Genomic DNA, 7,048 nt, shown 5'->3' with positions numbered 1-7,048 from the left:
GAACTGATAACACACTCTGAAAGGGTAAAAGTTGTAAGACGAAAACGCCACATCTCCCAGACCGGACAACACCGTGGTAGCGACCTGTCGATCACAAGGTGGCCACGTCCTAAAGCAGTGGTCTCAAACTCAATTTACCTGGGGGCCGCTGGAGGCAGAGTCTGGGTGAGGCTGGGCCGCATCAGGTATTCCACAAAAAAAGCTTTGTTAAAAAAAAAAACAATCTTCTCAAACGTCATTATTAACAGTTCTTTAACTTGAATGGGTTCTTCTGAACATGAACTGTCCTGAACATTAATGGAACATTGAAGAACATGAACGGTTCTTCTGAACATGGCCTCTATTGCGTCTCCCACTTTTCCTGAAATTGTCTGTGCTCGTCACCAACCTTTCTCTTCACTGCAGGCTTTGAAAAAGACATGATTGGGGCTGTGTGACAAGATATATATTCATTCCACTTGGTGTCACTCCGCAATAAAGTTGTGCCTGCTGTGTTTGTGTTGCTCTGCAATTACACCACCAAACCGCTAGTTGGCGGCGGCGTCTCTATGAGTTTCCTTCTTCTTCTTGTACTACAAACAGAAACTGAGCGGAGTTGGAGCTAATAACTGTTGAACCACAGAACTTTTACTGACATTACTGCAACGCCGAAAAGAGAAAATATATCTGAGTGGATTTGTGTGAACAAACATTGAAAAGATGGAGGCAGAGAGAAGTAGAACTTGGTCCTGGCCGCTCAGCATCGCTGAGAGACTGGACCAATCACAGCTGTTGCGGTCTGCGTCGCCGCGACGTGTAGTTACATTTCTGGAGAGGTGCACGTCAGGCTACGGCGTCGATTCAACGCAGAAGTATAAATCAAGCTTTAATCAAGCTTATGCGATGTTACACGGGCGCCGCCACAGTTGTTGTGAAATGTTTCTCTGCTTGCATCAAGCCCGGCCGATTGCCCGTCCCCGGGAGCCATATACCCCGCTGTGATTGGTAGGTTCGTTCAGCTCGGGCTCGCGCAACAAAGGGACCTTCAACGGCAAACTGCCATTCACATAAAACTCGCGGGCCGAGGGCGCCTGGTTAGCTCAGTTGGTAGAGCGGGCGCCCATGTAACAAGACTTGGTCCTGACCGCGGCGGCCCGGGTTCGAATCCGGCCTGTGGCCCTTTCCGCATCCACTCTCTCTCTCCCCCCTTTCCAAGACTCTATCCACTGTCCTGTCAATAAAAATGAAAAAATGCCCCCAAAAAAAACTTTATAAAAAACTTTATAAAAAAAAAAAAAATTTGCGGGCCGCACTAACATTAAACTTTCATATCAAGGTGGGGGCCACAAAATATCGTCTTGCGGGCCGCAATTGGCCCGCGGGCCGCGAGTTTGAGACCCCTGTCCTAAAGCATCCCCTGCTCTATGGTCTATTTGACTCTAAATGGGACCATAATTTACTAAATGAACATCATGCTGTATTGAAGAAGACTTGAAACTAGCGATTGAGACCATAAACTCATGTTTACAATGTTTACTGAGGTAATAAATCAAGTGAGAAGTAGGCTCATTTTCTCATAGATTGCTATATTATCAGACTTATTTTAGCAACCGGAGGAGTCGCCCCCTGCTGGCTATTAGAGAGAATGCAAGTTTAAGGCACTTCCATGTTGGCTTCACACCTGGAGTTGCCCACTGTGTTTAGCAGGTATAAAGTTTACCATGTTCACGTTATTTTAGTTTGTGAGCATGCTTACATTTGCTAATTTGTAATAAACACAAAGTGTAGCTGAGACTGATGGGAAAGTCATTAGTCTTGTGAGTCATAAAGCAAAGTATTTAAAAAAGTGAAATTGTGACTTAATGTTGGTGATCGATGAAGAGTTACGGGTTCACCAGAGTTTGTAAAATTCCTCCTGAGGGGTACATGGATGTGTGTCCTACATTTTACTGCAATCCATCCAATAGTTGTTGAGACATTTCATTGAAAACCACAAATTTCAACCTCATGGTGGTGCAAGATGAAAAGTCAGGGGATCAGAAAAATCTTTAGGATTCCTCCTCTGGCTGCTACGACCATCCATCCAATAGGTGTTGAGATATTTCAAGTGGTGGACCGACCAAATCCCCGGAAGAGTGTCGGGCTTTAAAGAAAATTTGACATAGTGGCCAAACGGTGGAATGAGAACTTCTGTGTCTGTCACGTGATGCCATTGGGCCCAAAATGACTTTTTCCTATAGACTTACATTGGGAAAGAAAGGTCCATAAATCAGCGGGTCATTTTTTTTTTCTTCCCAGTACAAACATTTGAATAGCCCTTATTTAAATCATTAGGTCCTAAAAGTTGTAAAGTGCACTAATAGCTGAATCCAGAGTTATTTCCCTTCCTCTGTTATGGTTAAAGAAAACCTTACTGCTCCTGCTCTATGGGCCCAATGGATGCGGGAGATCACCGGAAGATCCAGGTACTTTATCACTTGGCATTCAAGCTTTTTGCTTCATGCGCTACTGCGCAACTTTCATAGGATTGAACGGGGCCCGCCTCCAACACTGTATCCAGTTCTCTTTATACCTCCATGGGACCAACTGACCAACGTTGCCATCAATAGATGTGCCTATAGCATGGCTAAAAAAAAGGAACAAAGAATGCAGAATAGAGGGAGTGGAGATGGGATGATCACATTACTTGTGTTATTTATTGTATTCAAGTGTGTGCATGTATATAAATCCATCTTTTGTATGCTATGATACCACAAAACATGCTGCAAAGAATAGCATGAAATAAAAGCAGGCACATTTGCCTGGCAACCCTGCAAACAGATTATCACAAACAATTTTGTGTTCATCCAGGACCCCAAACCACTAAAAACAAACCAATGAAACATAATGAAAAGGTGTGAGATAACTCCACAATGAATCTCACACTGAAGAAAGATTAAATCTTCTGCTCCTTCCGACATCAAAACAGTGGATTATTCTCCATTACGGGGCATTTTTTCAGGTCTCTTGAAGCGTGTGCACAGGTTTTCATGCATATCAAAACTGTCCCAACGCAGTTCTCGCTGGCAAGTCATAACTGAGCCGCAGGCGTAATTTCTCCCGCCAAGGCGACTGATATCAGTAATAGCTACAGGGTGCAACTTCATGCCACAAAGAGCCCCCGCGGCAACTTGGCAGGTAGCTTGTAAAGCAGTCATGCAGGTCGGGCTCCAAACAGCTCTGTCAACACAGCACGACGACAAAGGAAGACTGATTAAAGTTTGGGGGGCGTCTGCACACCTGCTCATCCTCTCATATCAAAAAGAATCTCCTGTTTTTATCCACAGGCTGAACACTGTATCCGTCAGAGTCTGTGATAGTCATTGGGAGCAGTCGAGCACAGAGGAAACCGAAGGGATTGTTCGTACACGTCGCCGAGTGATCTTCCCGGTGTTTGAAGTCAGTTGATGATGGAGAACATGTGGGTCAGTTTCCAGCTCCTGGAGTAAGACTTACCTTCAAACAGAATGGATAAGTGTGCAAAGAGACACAGAGGAGAGGAAGAGGAAGGACGATTAGGAGGTAGAGATCAGAAGTTTGAGTGAAGAAGTGAAAAGAAAAAAAAAACTATGACATTACAGTTAAAAATTCATGAAAAATAGACGGTAATGGTAGTTATTCTTGTTCATGTTCATTTGCCCAGCCCAGGCTGTGTGGCATCTTTTACCAGCATCAGTGGTTGACCTATAAAGACAGGTCTTCTTTACATTCAGGGGTCAAAGAAGAATTCAGATAATTTGCTTAAGCTAAGTAAAAGTAGAAAAGCCACGTTATAGAAATAGTCTTGCATTCAAAATGAATAAAAGGTGCTAAATGCCAGCCCGTTCTCATTCTTAGGTCATCAAATACAGAGGCTTTGTCATGGCCGTCGGCGTTCGGCACCCTTTAGCGCTGGTTTGAAACACACCGGGCTTTCCATTACCTACAATACAAACCCATCCGCGGCAACAGTCAACGCTCTGAGAAAGTGCGCCGGGAGTGTGGTGACGTAGGGTGAGTACTACACTTCCACAACCGTGCCATCGGTGCCTCATTTTATTTTTCTGCCAATCATTTTGCATTTAATTATCTTTTCTAATTTTATGTTCTATTGCATTTTCACATAAAATGTCGGAGTCATAAACTACCGTTCTATCAATATTCACTAAATGAAGATCAGTCTGTAAGGCAACACAGAGTTTGCAGAGTGGTACAACTTCATTTGTTCATGTGTGTTGTGACCTTAACTTAATGTCTGTGGGAACACAAGGAGTTACATAAAAAAATTGTCGAACCTTTGCAAAGAAAATGGAACTAAAAAGCATTTTACGTGTAACGAGTGACATTTATTTATATGAAGATGATTAACACAGAAACAGAAGCAAATAAGGTGTCAGGGCGTCCATCCCCAAAATAACAAACAAAAGAATCGACACCAACTACAAAACAAAAACTCCATTATTCTACTGAATCAAACAAAAAGACAAAACTAATCTCCCGAACTAGCCACAAAACAGGAGAAAAGAAGAAGCCAAATAAATAGCAGAGAACCCTTACACAGTGTTATCAGTTAAACAGCAGAACAGCTCAAGAGGCGAAGGTTAAGTTCTGGGATAAGATATACAGCTCCACTGATTGTCGGATTATATTCAGGTGTGGGTGATGAGGCACTGAGAGAGGGGCGTGGCAGACCCCAAACACACACCGAGATTCTCCTCCAACAAAAGGCAAAAAATACGTAAATGTAACAAGAGTGTCAGATGATTGACGTGTTATCACTGTAATGGATCATGTTGCAACAAAGGGCTCTGATATCTTCACGCACACTAACTGTATACAGACAAACCAGGGATCATTTAAAGAGAGGAGGAGGCAACCCCGACCATTAGTGGAGAAAAACAAAACACCACTATTATCCAGCTTCTCTCTGGGGTTGCCATGCTCCTGTCACTGTAATGAGATGAAAACAAACAGTAACTGTAGCCCAATGTGTGTGTGTGTGTGTGTGTGTGTGTGTGTGTGTGTGCAGACATACTATATCCTTGTGTGTATCCGCAGTGCTCTCTTGTCTGGTATCAATGGCAGTCACTTAGAGAGTGTGAGTCAGTGTGTTTACTGTTTTCACAGATGGAGCTCTGACACTGTCTGGATAACTGAGATAAATGACTCGCACTACGGCTCAGCAGATGGGAAAAACAACAGCCAGTTACACACACACACACACACACAGATATACTGTATGTTAGAAATGAAGCACTTTATCAACTGATATATTTTTGCTCCTAATCACAGCAGCGTAGGAAAGAGTAGCTGCTCATTAGTGGGGAAACGTCAGCTGCCGATTGGCTCAATGTGGCCGCTAATTCAAGCCAATATAATGGAGAGCTCATCTGTAGTCAATTAACAGCTGCGGATACTTTCAGAGGATTTTGACAAAAAGCAAACGAGGTGAAGTGTGTGCCAATGAGGTCTCTGCATAAACTACATTATGGTGCCGTAAGAGAGATCTTTGAGAAAAATGTGTCTCTGGCCGTCATCCATCACGCCGCCTATAATGACTACCAAAGGTTAATGTTGTTTAGCGGAGCCACCACAGCAGGTGGGTTTACAATCTGCTGCTGGTTTGCAGCTCAGTGTGTCCTGCTGCTCCTCGTCCACTGAGTGTCCTTGATACTCCTGACAAATACTGCCCCTGTGTGGACAAAAACACTTCAGACGCTCTGAGAGAAGCCGGGGTCGACTGTCACACCCAGAAGTAACCTGAACCTCCGCAGTGAAGAAATTATTCTACATTCAAAAATTTTTACTCACATAAAAATACAAAAGTATTAACATGAAAATATAATTAAAGTTCCAAAAATACTCATTATGCAGAATAAAATACAGTATATTATTGGATTACAGTCTTTGATAGATTAATGTACATATCACTTGATCACTTGGTGAAGGCTGCTTACTTTTAATACTGCTGTGTAGCTTACTCTATAATAATATATCACATTTTATTTGTTGATATTTTGTATTAATAATCTGAATCTTTAAAGTAACTAAATGTATCAAATAAATCAGTATCTTTTATTCACCGTTGCTGTGAATAAAAGGGTTATGTGAGGGCAAACAGAAGTTAAATATCTACTGTTACACATTACATAAGTTACAATAACTTCTCATCTCATTGTAAGTTTGATTTAGATCTTTAAATTAGGTCTTTATAATGCTCACAACATGACACCACCACAAGTCAATAAATAAACTAATGTAAAATATGTATTACCTTTATTTCATTTCATTCACAAAATCAACTCTTAACTTAAATGTCCTGGTAATTTGAACTAATGATCCTCATTTCATATATTCACTGACACCTAACACTTCAACTCCTTTCAATGCACTTCGACTGACAGTTCAAACCCTTTCAGGTCTCAGATCTTCATCATAGAACAAAAAACTTCCTCAGCTCTTCTAAGTCCCACAATTTCCACTGCTCGAAAATAATTAGCTCCAACTGCTTTCAGTGCTTCCACTTCAACTGATATCGTTAAGTTTATGCTCTTGAACTGGCACCAACTTCCACTTCCAGGTCAATTATCACCTGCGTTTCGACTGACATTTAATTTCCTCTCAGAAGTTCACTCGGCATTTACACTTATTTTGACACCTCCACTTCATTCAGTGCTTACACTTAGACTTAACTTCTTTCTGCACTTGCGTTTTAACTGCTACTTTAGCTTCTTTCATTTTTTTGTTTTGTTTTACTGCCACTTCAACTGAAACAATTTCTCAAATGCACATTTTCAGCAGCGAGCACATTTTTTACAGAAAATGTTTGCCTTTTCGTTACACTTCATTTCATTCAGGAAATTCTCTTTACTCTTCCTCTTCCTGACCCAGAAATTCTGTCAACACTGACCTGGTGACCCTCCCATCACATGCTCACTTTTCTAAACATTTGACACACATCACTTTAGTAAGAAGTCGCTGAGTCACGCCCAAACAGTGTGATATTTATATAAACATGTAGGTCAAAGGACAGCACGCACACCAGCACACA

This window comes from Sebastes fasciatus, chromosome 1 (genome assembly GCF_043250625.1).
Source record: "Sebastes fasciatus isolate fSebFas1 chromosome 1, fSebFas1.pri, whole genome shotgun sequence".
Lineage (NCBI taxonomy): Eukaryota > Metazoa > Chordata > Actinopteri > Perciformes > Sebastidae > Sebastes > Sebastes fasciatus.
This window is presented reverse-complemented; position numbering follows the sequence as displayed.